We start from the raw sequence: 17,305 nt of genomic DNA, 5'->3' as shown, positions 1-17,305 counted from the left end.
GACTGGAAGTCTCTGGAGTGCAGGGCCAGAAACATGCTTCTTGGCATTATTCCCCATGTTAGGCAGACTTGCACCAGGTAAGAGCTATATAACAATTTCCTGTGCACTGGCCTTTGCAGAAGACTGACAGCCCATTCATTTTACTTCCTAGTTCTAGGGAGAGAAGTATGTCTGCCTGTCAGTGGCCAATGGCCACCTTTACCAACACCCCCCAAGAACAACCCCAAAATGTCTCACAGCGAGATGAGCAGAAGCAACAGAGATTTCGGAATGAACTTATGGCCCCTGAGGCCATGTGACCCCAGGAGCAGAATTCATGGAAGTCAAGGCCCTCTGGCCATCCCCCACACCCCCCGCCCCAGAAGTGGAGGCCCACAGAGCAAACCTCTCATCCCCCAGGAGCTGTGTCATGCAGAAAAGCCAAAACTTTGTAGAAAGAGTCCTGGAGGGAATCCCAGAGGCCTCAGTTCTCATCCTGGCTCTGTTCTGTGTGATCTTTCACAAGCCCCTTAACCTCTCTGGGCCTCTGTCTGGTCAGCTGTTAAATCAGAGAGCTGTTCAGAGACTTAGCTCCTCCCAATCCTGACATTTCAGAGAAAGGAAAAAGCATCTTTTTTTTTTTTTTGCGGTACTGGGGCCTCTCTCCCGTTGCGGAGCACAGGCTCTGGACGCGCAGGCTCAGCGGCCATGGCTCATGGGCCCAGCCGCTCCGCGGCATGTGGGATCTTCCCGGACCGGGGCACGAACCCGTGTCCCCTGCATTGGCAGGCGGACTCTCAACCACCAGGGAAGCCCGGAAAAAGCATCTTTGAATGAACCTAACCTAACAAATCATTTCTCTGCAATCAGTTCCCCTCACTCACTCATTCATTCCACAAACACTGACTGGGCTTTCTTCACTATATGCAAAAGCACTATTCTGGATTACAGCTGTGAAAAAGAAGAGACAAAATCTGATAATTACAGGAGAAAAATAAAGGGGGTAGGGAGAGCCAGGGATGGGAGAAAAGGAACTTCATTTTAGATAGGACCTTCAGGGAAGGCCTCAGAGAGAGGATGACATCAGAGCAGGTACCTGGAAAAACCAAGGGAGTGAGTCAGGCAGACACCTGGGAAAGAGAGCTCCAGACAGAGGGAAGAGTCAGTGCAAAAGCCCTGAGGGAGGAGCATGCCTGACCCCTCCAGGTACCACAAGGTGGTGGTGGCGGGGGTAAGGGCGGCTGGAGCAGCGAGGGAGGAAGACAGCGAGAGGAGCTGGACTGGGGAGGTAGGGATTCAGCCACAGTGAGGACTTTGGCTTTTATTCAATGATGCATCCATATCATTAAGGCTTTGACAGAAATGAATTTGACACTGTCCAGTTATATGATGAATTTGTTCATTTTTCGCCTCTCCACCACGGACCTGCAATCTATTTATGATTTTTATTATTACTACTTTCGTTTCTGTTTCTCTTTCCAGGCCTATAGCCAAGCTTTAGCCCGGTCTCCACATCAGAATTTCAGCCTGGGTCGTCCCACCTCTCCTGAAGGTGCTGCCTGGTCCAGATCAGACTCCTGTGCTCTTTCCCAAGCTCTTCCAAGGTGTCCCTCCGACCTGTCAGTCTGCCCTGTCCCCCTTGCCATCCATCAACCCCTTCCTCTCTCCCCAGGGCCTTCACACCGACTGTCCCCCGCACACACACACACCCTGGAATACTCTTTGCTTCCTTCTTTATTCACTTATGTCCTCTCCCTTCAGGTCTCAGCTCAAACTTCTCTTCCACAGAGACCCTTCCCTGCTCTCTCTAAATAAAATCTCCTATTTAAATGCTCTCATAGTTTCATGTTCTTCCCTTCAAAGCTCTTGTTACACGTGTTTTCTCAAATTTATTTGTATGACTTTTTTTTTTAATTAATGCCTCTCTTCTCCATCCCCCTGTAAACTCTATCAGGATAGAGGCTATGACTGTTTTTGATCCTTTCTAGCCCAGGCACCAAGACAATGCCTGGCATACACTCAAAGTACCCAATAAATACTGGAAGAATAACTGAATGAGAGAATAAATGAGTGCCCTAGGCCCCCGGGTTATTGGCACCCTGGAGGCACAAGGCCAGACCAGCTCAGGCCTCTTTGGAGGCCCTGTGGGCGTGGTCAGAGCTCTGAACTCAGTGGGGAGGGGGCAGGCTGGGAGGGGAAAGGACCTGAGCCCACAGAGCCCCTGTGCCTACACTGGGCACTTACCTGGGTTATCTCATTTCATCGTCATGGCCGCCACTTGAGTTGAGAATTACTAACCCATCTTACAGCTGAGACAGCTGAGCTCAGGAAGTAAGTTTCTCTAGGTCATATTGTAAGCATGTCTATAGTCAGACCTAGTCTTTCTAATTCCAAAGTCTATGCTCTTTCTGCTCTGCCCCAACGGCACTGGCCTGGGCAGTTTCTAACCCAGCTTTGCCACTGATTTCCTGTGTGACCTTAGGCAAGTTACTGCCCTCTCTGAGCCTCAATTTCTCCATATATAAAATACAGAGGTTGGAATAGATGTCTTATCCCCTTTCCAGTTCTGAGATTTCTGAGACGTTAAGATTCTATGCTTCTAAATTTATAAACTCACATAATGGGTGCTAAAGTACCTAGCTCAAGGTCAAGCACATAGCAGATACTTCATAAGTGTTCATTCCTCCCTCCCATCCTCTCAATTCCCTGTTTCAAAGAGTCCCTGCTTTGCAGCCCTCCCAAGGCCATCTACGCTGCCCTGGTTACCCCAGGAGCCCCAGAGCACTGCGCCTCCCCGCCACTCTCCTCGCCCCACCTTCAGGAAAGCCTCGCAAGCTCTGACCTCCATGCCTCCAGCTGTGCTCCCCAGAGAGGCCACGCCTCCTCGCACCCACTCCCTCCTGCCTCCTGAAGGGGAACTCTGGTCTGCGTCCAGCACTGTAGAGAAGGAAATGGTGGGAAAGGAACCCACGCATCCTGAGCACCTAGTACCAGAGACTAGACCAGGCTCGTGGAACGCCTGCAAAGAGCCTTTGTCCTCCCCATTTCACAAAAGGGAAGAAACTCAGGCTCAAGGAGGTTAGGAAATTGCCCAAGATCACACATCCGGCCTGTGGCAGAAGCAGGGCTTAACCCCTACCTGTCTAACCCCGAGGCAGATACACCTTGCCAGCCCAGGGGATGCCGAAGCCTCGGGGCAGAGGTCCATCCTGTACCACCAGCTGTTCCCTTGCAAGCACCTTTTTGTTCACATCTGTGTAACTTTGAATTTACAGCCCTAGTGACTTAAGCCCATCAATCTCTGTCTAGCCGCCCCCTCCTGCCTCTCCTCATTGTCCCCTCCAAAGTACCAGACTACAAAATATTCATAAATTGTCCCCAGTGTTTCCAAAAGGATGGCATGGCCTCAGCCACCGTACCAAGGAAATAAGTCAAGAGGTTTACTCCATCCCCTCTAGCCAAAGAGGCCGGGTCTTCCAATAAACATAGTCCTTCCGATGGTACCAAGAAAGAAGGGTGAGCCTTCCTCCCCGGCTCACAGCTGCTGCCCATGAGGGCTTTCCAGAAATCAGAGTCAGGTAAGACGTCTTGAACGTCAACATCACCGGGCACCCCCGGATACGATCAGGGCCCTAGCTTTGGAAGAATAGGCAAGGGATGCCTGCATTTTCTAAAGGCTCCTCCTGAAAGCTTTGCCCTGGAGGAGTGCAGTCGTACGCGTTGGGAGGATGGGGCTGTGTGGGAACAGCGTCAGCTGTGCTCTCTGAAGCAGCCTGGACAGGAAACTCAGGTGAGAGCAAAATCCCTGGCTGGCTGTTTCCGGTGCCCACTGTCTTTCTCTCACCTTGTTCTGCCCTTGCCTGGGATGGAAAAGGAGCCCCTAGGGAAGGAGGGGTTGGCCAGCTCTCTCTCTGGGAAGGGTCTCCTCTGCGCATGAGGTCAGGTGAAGCCAGCCGATGGTGACTAGAATCCTCGCCAGCTCCCCGCAAACTTCAGCCTGAACCTCGTGTCCCCAGGATGCCCTCCAGACCCCCAGAGGATGTACACCCCCTGGCTATACTCTCGTGGCTTCCTGGACTTCTCCCCTTATCATGGTTTCACTAAGTACCCACAGAATTTGAATGCCCATCTCCCCCCAGCAGACTGTGAACTCTGCCAGCAGGGAGCCCGTCTGCCTAGTTCACGGTCGTATCCCCATCCCCAGCACCTCCGCCAGGTCTGACATGTACGAGGTGCTCAGTAAAAATCTATGGAATGAATGTTACCCACGGGGCGGAACCCATGGCCTGGTGCGGGCTGACGGGACCTGGCAGAGGCCAACCCCCGACACCAGGCCCCAGAAGACCCCTGCACTGGACTAGACGGGACAGCCACTGGCACGTTGTAGGCACACAATTCAGGTCTGTCTCTATGCCAGAATCTGGAAAACCACCTGGGGGCGCCATTCACACCCCAGCCGTGGGGCAGGCGTGACAGGCCATCCTGCCAGCTTTCAGTCACTTAAACAAGGTTGTCATCGCTCTGTGAGTGAGCACGAGAGGTGGTGTGTGTTTGTGTGTGTGCTCGACTCCAAACTAATAAGAAATAGAGTCTGCGCCAACCGATGTTCTCCCCAGCACGTTACACGCGAGGCACAGTGTAGGTGCTTTCATTTCTGTTTATATAACGTGCGTAACACATCCTTGTCCACTAACTCACTTGGTCCACAGCCCTGGCAGTAGGCGCTGTCACCACCATTTACTGAGGAGGACAGTGGGGTCAGCGGTGAGCATATGGCTGGGTCACGGCTCAAACCCAAGGCTCTGGCTTGCTTGGCACCGGCCTGCCTCAGTCGTGCTCCTTGTCGCACCGCAATCTCATCACCTGTGACGTGCCCAGGCCGCAGCCCTGTGTCTTACACTGAGCTTGCTGTGACCTGCAGCAGGGGGTCTGGCGTGGGAGGGAGATGGAGCAAGAAAGCAGCAAGCAAGCCTGCAACTTTCCCCCAAACACGCGTCTCCCTAGAGCAGGCAGCGAACTGGGCTGGAAAGACCACGGATCCAGGTGGACACCGACCCAGCTGCGCGACCTGGGTAAATTCTCTCACCCACTCTGAACTCCCCTTGCTTTCTCACATTCCATGACCAGATAAAATAAAGAGCGAGAGCTGCCGGCACCCGGTGAAGGAGTGTCCATTCCTCTGTGGCCTTGGGCAGCTCCTCAGAAATCACAGGGCTCAAGAACAATCCTTTTCTTCCCTCGATCTACGTGCCAGGTGGCAGCCCATCTCCTCCCTCCCCGGAAGGGTCCAGGCCCACTGTGGTCAGGCAGCACCGCCAGCACCAGGACTCTGCAGAAAGAAAGCCCTGCCGGCAGCTAATGGCACTGCCCAGAGTCCAGCCTGCGAATGCAGTTCTCTCTCCATCTCTCCCTCCCAAAGCCAATGGAGATGACTTTGAAAAGTATTCCAGGAGACCAGATGTCCAGCTTGGAAAGGGGTTTTCCCAGCAATCTGGGAGTCAGCAGGAGGTAGCACCCCGCCCCCATCTTGTTGCCACTAAGAGGCTCTCATGAACAGGATGCCTTCCCAAGGAGAGCTGTGCCAGTGCAAGGAACGGTCACTTTCCCCGGGAATGGCCTCCAGGGAAGGTTGGGGAATCCTGTCGAGCTCTTTGGCTCTCCTCCAGATTAGACTCACACATGAGGGTCCCCAGGGGTCTGCCGCCCCCCTGTGTGTCTAGCTCTCTCCTCCCAGAGCTGGGAGAGGCGTAGGAGGAGAGGGGCCACGAGACGAGCTCCCATCGTGGCAGCAGAACAAGACCACCACTTCCACCGGGGCCACGGGAGAGCAGCAGGCTTGAGCTCCCAAACCACTGGGCTCTCCTGCTTGACTTCTGTCCGCCTGGTCCTCCTGGAGACTGCAGGACTCAGAAAGGCCCCCCCTCAGCAGGCGCTCCCCCAGCCCCTGCACCCAAACAAGGGACGCCCAGCTGCCATTAAATCTACTCTCCCCACCCCCTCGCTCACTCAGAGTGAGGCAGGTCCTACCACTATGGGCCAGACGTCCCCTGGTGCCTCACCACCTTTTCCTGATCCAGGTGCCTGGTGGTCTGTAGCACACGCTTTAGCACGTACAGCCCATAGAGTCACACAATAGTAGATCCGGAAGGGGCCTTGAAGATAATCTCATCTAACCTCTTCCTTGTATAAAATGAGGATGCTAAGATTAAGAGAAGTTAAGAGATGTGTCAGAGGTCACACGGGAGAGGCCCCAAGCCCCATACAGCACACAGCTGGGCATGCACTGAATAGTGGGCTCAGGCCCCGCTCGTTGATGGATGGAAGGACCGCCAGGGAGGGCTCGGGAGTGAGAACAAGCACCTGTCACCACGAGGCCCTGGGAGCACAGCCGAAGTCTCTCTGGGCTGCTTCTCTCTGCCTCTGACCTGGAATTGAACTCACAACCCACACAGAGCAGGGCCTCACCTGAGAAAGGGCAGGGACAGCCCTGGACTCCCGGCTTAGCACAGGCCTGAGAATAGAGCAGTGCTCAGTGACAAGGGACCACGGAGTGAGGGCTGTGACAGGGACCTCTGGGGTGGGGCTCGCTCCCTCTGCTCCGTCACGGACCCCCTGCGCCACCCTGGACTCAGCCTACTCGGAGTCCGCAGGCCCGGCCAAAAATGGGCTCAGTGTTCCCTGGTGTCCGTCACGATGGAGAGCCGGAGGACCACGGGTATAGCCCCAGGACGCTCTCTGCACCCCGGCTGTGGGCCGGCTTCCAGCCTGGGTAGCAGACGGAGGCAGGGAGTTGGCCCTGCAGCTCTGCCACTGCCCCACCGCCACTACCCCACCTCCCGGCCCGAAATCCACCTCCTCCTCTCTGTGCTGACCAGCCCAGCCCTCCCGTAACCAAAAGCTCTGTGGAAGTGAAAAAAAATAGATCTTCTAGGTTTGGGTTTCCGTAACAGCCCGTAGGTCTCTGCAGAGTTTGCCAACCTGGACCTGCCACTTCAGCCACTCTCTGAGCCCAGGTTCCTCCCACTCGTAAAGTGATACAACAACTGCTTCACACTTCACCTACTTCACAAAGTTGAGAGGCTCAAAAGGGAGAGCGCATGAGAATGTTCTTTATTAGGAAAGAAAACTAATATTCACCATGAGCACTTACAGATACTTTCTTCTAGAGTGTTCACAGAGGTCCTGCGTGCTCCATATTATTACTATCCTAACTAGGTAAGACAATTGAGGCTCAGAGAGGTTCAGCGATGTGCCCAAGGACACACAGCTTAGTCATAGTAGAACCAGGCTCAGAACCCAGAATGTGACTCCAAAGCCAGTGTTCCTTCTTCCAACACCACACCCTCTCAACAAAAGAAGCAAACAGTGCTTTTTATGAAAAAGCCAGAGTCTTCAGACAAAATGCTGCCCTCGTGGAGCCGCCCCTACTGCTAGACTTGCCCATTTGCCCTGGGAAGGCCATCGGTCAAGTCAAGACCAACTCCCCACTGTCTTGAGAGACCCTACAACACAAGGGCACCCGAGGGCCGAGCCCTCACAGCCCCTGCCTTGGCGGCCGAATGCCACCATGATACTTGTTGGTTTTGTGGTCGGACGGTGGTTCCAACGACTGTCTGTTCGTGAACCAATCCAATTTGAGGAAACACAAAATCACGGAACTGTGGGCTGAAGGGGGCCTCTGAGAGCAAGTCCCAGCTCCTCCTTGGACGGCTGAAGAAACTGACCTCCACAGGTCAGTCACGTGTTGTAGGTCACACAGCAAGTCAATGGCCAAGTCCGGAGCGGAATCCACTGTCCCTGATTCCCAGTCGGAATCCCTGTTCTCCACACCCCAACCGCTCTGACGTCGGTCAGCTTCGCAGCCCCCGAGAGGGCCGGGTGTGGGGCCTACAGTCTCTGCTCTCTCGGCTTAGGAAGAGCAGGGATAGCAGGTGAGAGGGGAGTATCACAGTCAGCGATGAAATGAGTTGGCCGGCCTCCTGCACTAAATCATAAGCCTGAGTTCTGCGCATTGGAAGGTCACCGTGTGAAAGCAGCGCGCCTCCAACAGGGAGGCCTGGGAGGTTCTCCTGAGGCAGTGGTGGCCCCTTCTGGCCCCCTGGCCGTGGTCAGAGGAGGCTGAACTCTTCACTCTGCCCCCCAGCCATATCGCCACGACAGCACCAGAGCACCTTGACCTGGACAGGCTCATGTTCGCCCCTCCCCCTCCAGCCCCGCTGAGAGCTCCCCTCCGCTCTGTCCCCATCACTCGGCAGCCTCCCATCCCACTTTTGCCTCCTTTGGTTAACGATTGATTTCTGCCTTCTTTGCTTTTCACCTCAGTGCATGTGCACAGCACCTCTCATGCATTGGTGTGTAAGTTTGTCCTCGCCCAAATTGCACAGTCCCTGAGGACAGGGTCTGTGTCCCTGTCCGAAGTCTGTGTGCAGCGCACAGCACACGGTTGTTTGTTCAACACTTGCTGATGTGCCAGTAACCTGTGGAAGGCCTGGGCCATGTCCTGGGGGAGGAGAAAGCCAGGGGAAGGGAGGCTGGATGATGTACCAACTGGAGAGGAAACCCACTGAGCCTGCCCTGGGTGCCAGACGCTGTGCTCGCACTTTCCAGACACGCTCTCCACAATCCTATGAGCTACGTGCTTTTATTTCCCACTTTACAGTTGGGGAAACTGGATCAAAGATGTTAAGCAACTTGTCTAAATCCACACGATTAGGTAACTAGTAGAAGGAGACTTTCAGTGCAGGTTTTATCTGATGCTAAGCCCACACTCTGCACTTGTCTTAGCGCGCAGGCTCCTTGAGGACAGGGACTTGGTGGTTACACGTGTTTGTTCCATTTGCTTTTGCTGCTGTATCCTCAACGCCTAGGACTGTGCCAGGCACAGAGGAGACACTCTGTACATAGTTGCTGAACGAAGGAACAAAGGAATGGATGGATACCATGCTGCATCTCCCTAGCAGGACAGAGCAAGGGATTCTGATGCCAGGTTACTGGTTCCTCTATTTCCAGGAATCTTGGACAACTGTGTTCCTCTCTCCACCCAGAAAAATAATCCAATAAACTAAGGATCCTCCAAAGGCCACGTGGCGAATGGCTGGGTTAACTAGGCATGGGATGGGGCTGGCAGGGGATTGGGGGGGAGGTAGAAGCATAAGCTGAACACAAAAGGCTGGACAATGTGAGGGATTTAAAAGGTTCTCAGTGCCCTGTGACCTGCTGATTCGGGGCCACTCTCCGGCCCCTTTGGGCCTGACCCTCCTCCCCCACCAGGCACCCCACTGCCTTGACTGAGCTGTACTGAAATTGGCCACATTCCTATTGAGCAAAGAAACTAACAGTTACACCACCCACTCCGGCCCCATCTGAACCCTCCAGAGTCTGCTCTGGGCCCTAGGGCTAGCCTCTTTTCTCCACATTCCAGCCAAAAATAATATAAGAACGAAGCTGTTTGGCGGAGACTTAATCTAATCTTCATTGCTTCAGTTTTAAAATATCCTGCCTGGTTTAGGGTTTCTTATTACACACAGGGATGTGTTTTTAGTGAGATAGGTCTTAGCAGAACCGTCCTTCTTGTAATTAGAAACCCAGGCAGGAAGGGCCTGCAGCGAGCCATCCAAGCCAAACAGCAGACCCCCCTCAAGACAACACGTTGGCAGCAAGCTCTTCCCGAGCTGCCCGAGGGCTTGGTTCTTCCTCACTCCTGGGGGATCAGTACCGAGGAAAAGCCGAGCTCTAGTTGAAGGGCTGTGCCTTCCAACTCCCTCCACCCTCATCCTGTGTGTCCCAGCTCTCACCCCTGATCAGACTGGAAATTAAGATGCTGCCCAAGACTGCTGGAGAAGTATATGCGGAGGAAAAAATTACCCCAAGAAGTCCCCCTCAACGATGAGGGAGAATTAAAGGCAAGCATTCCACTGGAGCCTGTCTCCAGTATCAGGGATAGCTTTAAAAACTCAGGCACCGGAACGGAAGGAGGCTCCAAGTGCGTATACACTTTTGTATAACTGCCGGGTGTAACTTCTCGGGCTTTCTGGCCCAGAGTCTGCTTTGATCTGCCAGCATGGAGACTGCTAAGTGAGGTTCAAGCGGCGGCTAGCTCCAGACCAACGCCCATCCCCCCCCAGCCCTAGCCCGACCAGATGTCACACACCAGTCCGGGCTGTGGCCTCTTCTTCCCCATGACATAAAGAGAAGAGGCCGCATTTCTGACCAGTCAGATTCTGTGTTCATCTGATGCATGAAAGCTAGTCCAGGTAGCAGCGCTGGGAATGAGCATGCTGGTTCCCCCAGCTCCAGCTTAACTGCCTCTCCTGGAAAAGTGCAGGTGCATTTTGGAATCACAGCAGGGACTTCAAATTCTAGGATATAAGAAAGGCAGGAGTTTAGCCCCTTCACCCAAGTCTAAGGACTCCTGAGAGTTGTGGGGAAAGGCTCTGGGGCCAGGCAGGGCAAGAAAACACAGTGAAGAAAATGACTTTGCTGCTCAGAAGCCTCCTCTCTCCCATTTCCTTTATTATTCAGAGTGCAGGATTCAGGCGGCAGTCACTCCTCAGAGCCTAATGAGGAATTCATGTGATACATTCCACTTGACAGATGAAGAAACCGAGATCAGGAAGCTAACTGACCCACTGTAGTCATGAAGCCAGAGAGTCACAGGGTATAAAACTGCCAGGTCCCCAAACTCCAGCCTAAACGCTACTCAGCATGCTGACCTGCCCGCCTTGATTATCTCCTTCCTCCCTTTCCCACCAGGTATTAGATTTAATTAAATTAGCAGATCCCCATCACAACAAGCCTGGCCACGCAGCCTGGACGGAACCCAGCCAGTGCAGCTCCTCCTTCTAAATTCTGCTTCTCAACATAATTCAATCTTCAATAAGTCACGGATCTCATGTGAAGTGTTTTATACAAAGCGTGTTGTGTTGGCTAGAATCAAGGCTGATGGTGGCTCACGATGATTTCACTTCCCATGGAACTTCCTCTGTGGCATCATTTTCACCCTCTCCATACTCTGATCTGCATTTTGTTTGATCCAGACACTTTGCTTCACATGCCAGCACCTCAGGCAATTGCATCACACATTTATATATATCTTACAGCATCGCTGTCCTGGTGCCACAGGAAAAAGGAAAACTTATAACAGCATTTCTCACCTTCCGCGAGCTAATTTAGAAAATGTGCTCCAAATTAAATAAATCGGGAACAAAAGTTTGAAATTGGAGATAGAATTTTGGGGGTGGGGGGCGCTAAATAAATAGCAAGGAAATCTTGCAACATGTTGGAGGCCTATACATTTTATAGGTTGTTTCTTTAATAAAAACAAATTCAGTTGCTAATAACACAGTATTATGAAGCTGCTAACATTTAAAAATCTAATTTGGCCTGCTCTGCTGCTGTTTCTGTTGCACATTGCATTCACCCAGGGTAAGGAAGGCAGGTTGAGGGGTTTCGTTTGGTTTCTAAACCAGGCTAATAGAGAGCCCTTTAAAACCCAGCCTTTTTTGCTTTCTAGGCAAGCCTTGGTCCCTAATGAGTTACAGCCCCAGGTCGGAGATGGACATAGCAGAAAGAAATTTAACACACACCCTGGTGTACCCATAAAACTCAAGGCCAAGGGAGAGGAGGTATGTTTCCAGTTAGGCTAGAACTCCGTGAATTCAGGATTCTCCACTCACAAGACAGTAATTCTCCTTATTTCATCACTAACTTACTTCAAATGTGTTTATACAATTTATTGCTACTGAACTTCCAGGCAACTGGTGTTGAGTTAATGAAACCCAGCTTGGAGAAGCTTTGAGCTTTGAACAACTAACCACAGTTTAAATGGTTATGACATGCGGTCAAAGCCACAGCCCAGCCCCACTGCAGTTTCTGTGTTAGGACCTAGTTAAAAACCTTGTCATCTCACCTTTGGTGCCAAATCAATTGAAAGAAGGAAAAAGCCTTCCATGTTTCTTCTCAAGGTTCCCAGCCTTTCTCCCTGACATTTTAACACATCTATCTCACTGAATGCAAGGCAAAGCCCCTCCCCCAGTCCTGAGTAAATATTTTAGTTGCAGTTTGAATGGGCAGCCAGTTGAAAGCCTAAAATCCAGTTTGAGTTTAATTGAACAAGGTCAGGCCTACATAAAGCAATGTGGAGAGGGGGTGTCAGGGGTAGGCACCAAGCAACCTTTAAAATCAGACTCAGTGAAAGTCCAAAAGGCAACACAGGAAGGTACAGACGGCACTGGACTGAAAAGAAGTGAACTCGTCTTTTCGAATGACTTGGACATTGATTTTTATTAATCCTCGTTGTCATACAGCCTCCTCCCCCAAGCTCTGTCCATGTGGGAACTCCAGGACGCTCCCTCTTTTTAAACAGGCCCATTTTGGAAGAGTAAAGGGGAGGTACTGGATTGCCAGTGCTGCACAATAAAAGCCCTCTTTGAAAGCAGCACTTTCATTAACTTAAAGCCATCTATAGACTTAAAAGCAGAGAGCAGTAAACTCCCAGAAAGGCTCATAAAACAGCCAGTCTCAAGTTGGGTACACTTCAGTGCAATTTGCACAAGGCATTTTACTGTGTGCGGTGGCCGGGCCCATCTCCCTCCGGTAACCCCCTGCCCCTTATTCCGAGCAGCTTCTATTTCTCTGGGCTTGCATGCCTTTAGCGCTCACAAAGGGGAAGCGGTGACCGCGGAGACTCCGTGGGGTCACGGCTCGCTCCCGCCCTCAGGCTCTCGGCGGGAGAGGGAGAGCACAAATTCCAAGCCTGCAAAACAACAGCCTCGGAGCTCCGCCACTGGGCGGTCGCCGCGCCCCGGGCCGCCGCGGCAACTCATGGGTCGAGAGCCTTCTGCGTCCCGGAAGCGCCGTCTGGCTGCCCCAGAGAAGGGTGCGAGGGCTGCGGAGGGCTGGGAGGGTGGGTTCGCGACTGCAAAGGAGAAATTGCAGATCTTCCTCCCGTTCACCCACCCTCCCCGGCCAACACGCTCTGCTTCCCTAGCGGCCCGAGGGATAACCTCCCTGCCGAGTAGGGACTTCTCTCCCACCGCCGAGCTAGGCCGGAGCCAAGCGGGGTGCAGCTCGAGTGGAAGATCACGAGCCCAAAGACTGGAGACCCTCCCTACCTTCCCCGCAAGTTCCTGAAGCCTTGGGAAGGCCAGAATGGCAGGGCAGGCAGGAGGGCTAGGGACTAAGGCTTTGCGCAATATAGCTTGTGTTTGGACACCATCATTTTCTCAGATTTGGGGAGGAGGAGATAGTCTAAATTTGCCTAAAATGCTAAGCTTTAGGTTTCCACTAATTGGAAAATATTTCAACACGCTGGAGGAGTCCCGGGACAAGTGTGGTAAAGGCAAGGGACCCCGAGTTCGCCCCTTTCCCAGGCGGAACGTCGCACCGGCGGCCCGGCTTGTGGGCTTCCGGGCCGGGCCTGGGAGAAGTGCAGACAGCGCCTGCGGGTCAACAGCTGGCGGCTCCGGTCAGGGCTCCAGAGCCCGCCCTGCCCTCTGCCGCAGCCCGGACTCCCAGGGCTCGGCCCGACGCCTTCGCTGCTAGCTCCCCCCGCGCAGGCCGCGGCCCCTGCGGGCCACCGCACCCGCCCCGCCGCGCTGCGCCCGCAGACCCGAAGTGGCTTCCGGAGCCCGCCGAGCCGCCAGGGTCGGGTCCTCGGATCCACCCCGAGCCCTGCGAGGCTGCCCCGTCGCTTCGCCCAGAACATCCCTTCGATTTGTCCGCTTCCCGGAATCCTCCTAGGGCCGGGTCCAGCGCGCCTTAAGTCCTTTCCTCCAGATCCGCTTTTGGGGAGAAGCAGCAGGAATTCGGGACTCGCCTGCCATGGCTCCTATCAACTACTTTCATCGCCTACCTAAACGCTTTTCAACCCACTTAGCGTGGGGAGTCGCGCGCGCGACCCTCCCCAAATTCCAATTGCTTCAACCACCCCCACCCCCACCAAAGCCGTGAACCCCTGGCTAAATCCTAAAAACGCCACCAGTTCCTCCGATTCCAGCCTCAGATGTAACCCCGGGCCCCTAACTCCAGACGCCCCCCCCTCCACCCCGCTCTGGCCGGGGTATAGATTCGATCCCTAAGCTATTGAGCGGCCCTTCGATCCCGCTTCTGAAAACAGCTCGGTTCCTAAAATCCCAAACTCTAGCCTGGCCCTGAAGTCCAGCCCTAATGCACAACCACCTCCCACCCCCCGCCCCACTCCCAGTCCTAGCCCGGCTCTCCCCACCGCACCGGAACCTCGGGCTCTCCCGCTGAGAGCCCCCGGAAAAGGCGGCACGCTTTGCTCGTTTCTTCCTCAGGATCTGGAGTCGGGAGAGCCCCGCACGCCTAACCCGAAAGAAACGCAAACTTTGCGCGGCAGACTCGGGACCCTGCCCCATCCCCCTCGGCTCTCTGCTTTGGGGCGCTTTCCTTCCCCCCCTCTTACGAACTCATGCCCCCGTTCTACAGCCAGGAGGGCTCCCTATTCCCGAACCTCGCCGAGGGCCCCTGCGCCTCCCCACACCTCGCCAAAGACTCCCAACAATCCGCGGAAAGCCAGTAACCCTACAAATTATGGCTCCTCCCGCGGGTAGGGTCCCTGAGCCCGGCCCCTGCGATCCCAGCTTGCCTGGCCCACAGCTTGTGCTCCGCTCTCCCCACGGATCCGCCTGCGAACCCCCACCCTGGCTCCCCAGGCCTGGCGGGACGCGGCCGCGGCTCCCGGACTCCAGGCACCCGGCCCGAGTCTGGGGCTGCTCCTGCTTCCCGCCGCTCGAAGGCAGCCCCAAGCTGCTGGCGCAGAGTAAGCGCCGGCCCAAAGGGCGCCCGAAGCCGGGAGAAAGAAAGCGAACCTGGAGCCGGCCCGCCGCTCCCAGCCTCGCCCGCGGAGCGCCCAGCCCCGAGCTGCCCGCACCGGGGCTCCGGCCCGCGCGCATGTCCCTACTCGGGTCCCCGGCGCTCCCAGCTCGCAGCTCCCCGCCCGCCCGCTACGGTGTCTTGGGCCCGCGGCGGTCCGAGTCGGCAGCCCCGCTCCTCGCACCCGCGGACAATGCGCGCCCGGCCACCGGCCCAAGCGGGTAGAGGCGGCGGCGGCGGGGCTGCGCGCTGGCCGGGCCCGGGCGCGGGCGGGCCGCGCGGCTCCGGCCGCCTCAGTCCCCGGCCTCGCCGCCACTCGCGCTGCTTCGCTCCGCGCTCTCCCGGCGCTTCCCCAGCTTCTCTGCACGCTCCCGCCGTCCCTCGCTGCTCTCTGCCTCCCTCCTCCCTGCTGCCTCCCTCTCTCTCCTCCCTGCTGCCTCCCTCTCTCCCTCTCTCCTCCTTGCCCTGTCGCAATGAATAATACTCTGGCTTGGGGACTGGAATAAAACACACGCGCTCTGAGGCAGCCGCCCGCAGCAGCAGCAGCCGCCGCCGCCGCCGCCGCCGCCGCCGCCGCGCCGCCGCCGCCTGCAAAAGCGTCTCTGACATGGAAATGAATGACAGCTTACCTGATGCCAATCTTCATCAGACTGACACCGGCGTGACAACACAGCCTATACTTCCCAGCACTGCTCGGGACGTCAGCGGCACAGGGACCCGCCCCCCGGAGCCCCCCCCTTCACACACCTCCCCTCTCCTCACTCCCCCTTTCTCCCCCCCCCACCCCCCACCCCCACCCCCACTCCCGGCCCCGGCCGCTTCCAAGTCGGAGCAGCCGCTGGAGTGTCTCCCTCTGCTGGAGGCTTTTCTAAGACGCCGGGCGCGGGCCTGCTCCAGCGGCCTGGGAGGCAGCAGAGCGCTGGAGAGACAGACTGCGAGGGGGCCTCGGACACAGGAACGCGGCGGACCCCCAAGGAGCTCGGGAACTCTGCCCTCGCCCCCCAGGCCAAGTCCTCCTCGGCAAACACCCGAGGCCGAGTTTCAAGACATCCTGGGCTCAGGGGCTGGAGATGAGGTGAAATTTTCTGTGGACCCCAAGAGAACTCCCCAGAAATTATGAAACTTAAAACTGGCAAGAAATCCTTCTCTCCACCACCACTCCTCCCCCACCCCTACCCCATTCCTGCCTGGCTGGCCTCATTTTTATGATTGCATTTGAATAATTCTCATTACCCTGGCCCCAGAAAAGTTGCTCAGGTGACACTCTGGTTAGTTATTCCTAGTCTCAAGGGCTTTCTGCTCTGGGCTTCCTGGGGCGTTTGGTTCACCGAGGGGTGACTGCAACGGTGGGGCAGAGGGACAGATAAAAAGGTGCAGAGGCTTTGTCAGTAAATCACCTCTTTGCAAATGCCGGGCAGGCCTGTTTTAAGCCACTGCTATTTTTATTCTAAAAAGTCGCAGAGGTCTGGGGGTCGGGTGGTGTAATATAAAGAGGGAGGCCGGCTGGGCGGTTTCAGCCTGGCCCTGCCAGGGTGATTTCCGGGGGGGGGGGGCGGAATTCACCTAAGTGCCTTCTAGGAGGAAGACCAACGCAAGCATGTGTGGTCAGACATGTGCCTTCTTTCATTCCACAAAGATTATGGTCCTACTAAGTGAGTGCCAGGTGGAGACACCCAGCCACCTACAGATGCAGGCTTGCTTGCTTCCACAACTTAGCACATGGCCCTCTGCGTAAATGGACAAGCGAACCCCTTCTTCCCCCATGAAATTTGCTTCTTGCTCCCTGTAGGGGAGCCATTTCAGCCACAGTCAGCAGCGATTGATCCGATGACCCCAGACCAGGCAGGGGGCCTAGACAAAGACACTGATGTAAGCAAGGAAAGCAGAAAGTGAAATCCAAGCAGGCCAGGTTTTGGGTAAAGAATCTGACCCAAGAAGTTGAAGGCTGCCCCTTTGCTCTTTCCAGGCCTTTGGGTCATTCCTTGTCTGCCTTCTCACGGGCACGGATGAGAACCATTAGCTGTGGCTCAGAGGACACAGTTGAGACCTTTTTTGAATCACATCCCAGATACAGCAAATACTGTTTTTCCAGATCCTCCCAGTCCCCCCCAGATTCAACTTCCAAAGTTGCCTGTGGAAGAAACTTCACTGGAGCCCCCATCGTAGACGGAGTTCAATGCTCTCACCTTCACACAGAACCTCCGAAGACTTCACTATGTGTATTCATGTCACCCCAGCCTCTGATCTGTGGTCAGAAACTCTGGCTGCTGACAGCATAATTGCTATTATATATTATACATTGTATAATAATATAATAATAATGAATGCACTTGCCCTTTTTATGTAGTACAGAAGCAGCCAGATTCTCCAACCCAGAGGCTGGAGGTCAGGCTGCCATAAACTCTCAGAGGGAAGCCCTCTTCAGATACAGGAGGGGGAGGGGAGATCCAGTTGCCCTGGCCCAGGACGCCTGGAGAGAGGGTTTTCTCTC

At 55.0% G+C, this 17,305-nt stretch overlaps 1 protein-coding gene across 11 annotated transcripts in view; it reads right to left on the bottom strand.

The window, feature by feature from the left end:
• The window catches only part of PKNOX2 (PBX/knotted 1 homeobox 2), a 309,100-nt gene that overhangs the window by 246,666 nt on the left and 45,129 nt on the right, over positions 1-17,305 (bottom strand). For 6 of the 11 annotated variants that reach the window (XM_060304256.1, XM_060304248.1, XM_060304244.1 and 3 more), the window contains exon 1: positions 15,444-15,552. The exons of 2 other annotated variants lie outside the window; for them this stretch is intronic. The gene's annotated coding sequence lies outside the window, so the exon portion shown is untranslated. Of the gene's footprint in view, positions 1-15,443; positions 15,553-17,305 lie in introns of those variants that run through there. 3 more of the 11 variants (XM_060304250.1, XM_060304255.1, XM_060304243.2) reach the window with 3 other exon arrangements.

This window comes from Globicephala melas, chromosome 8, assembly GCF_963455315.2.
Source record: "Globicephala melas chromosome 8, mGloMel1.2, whole genome shotgun sequence".
Lineage (NCBI taxonomy): Eukaryota > Metazoa > Chordata > Mammalia > Artiodactyla > Delphinidae > Globicephala > Globicephala melas.
The sequence above is the reverse complement of the archived record's forward strand: the minus strand, read 5'-3'. Positions and strand labels throughout refer to the sequence as shown.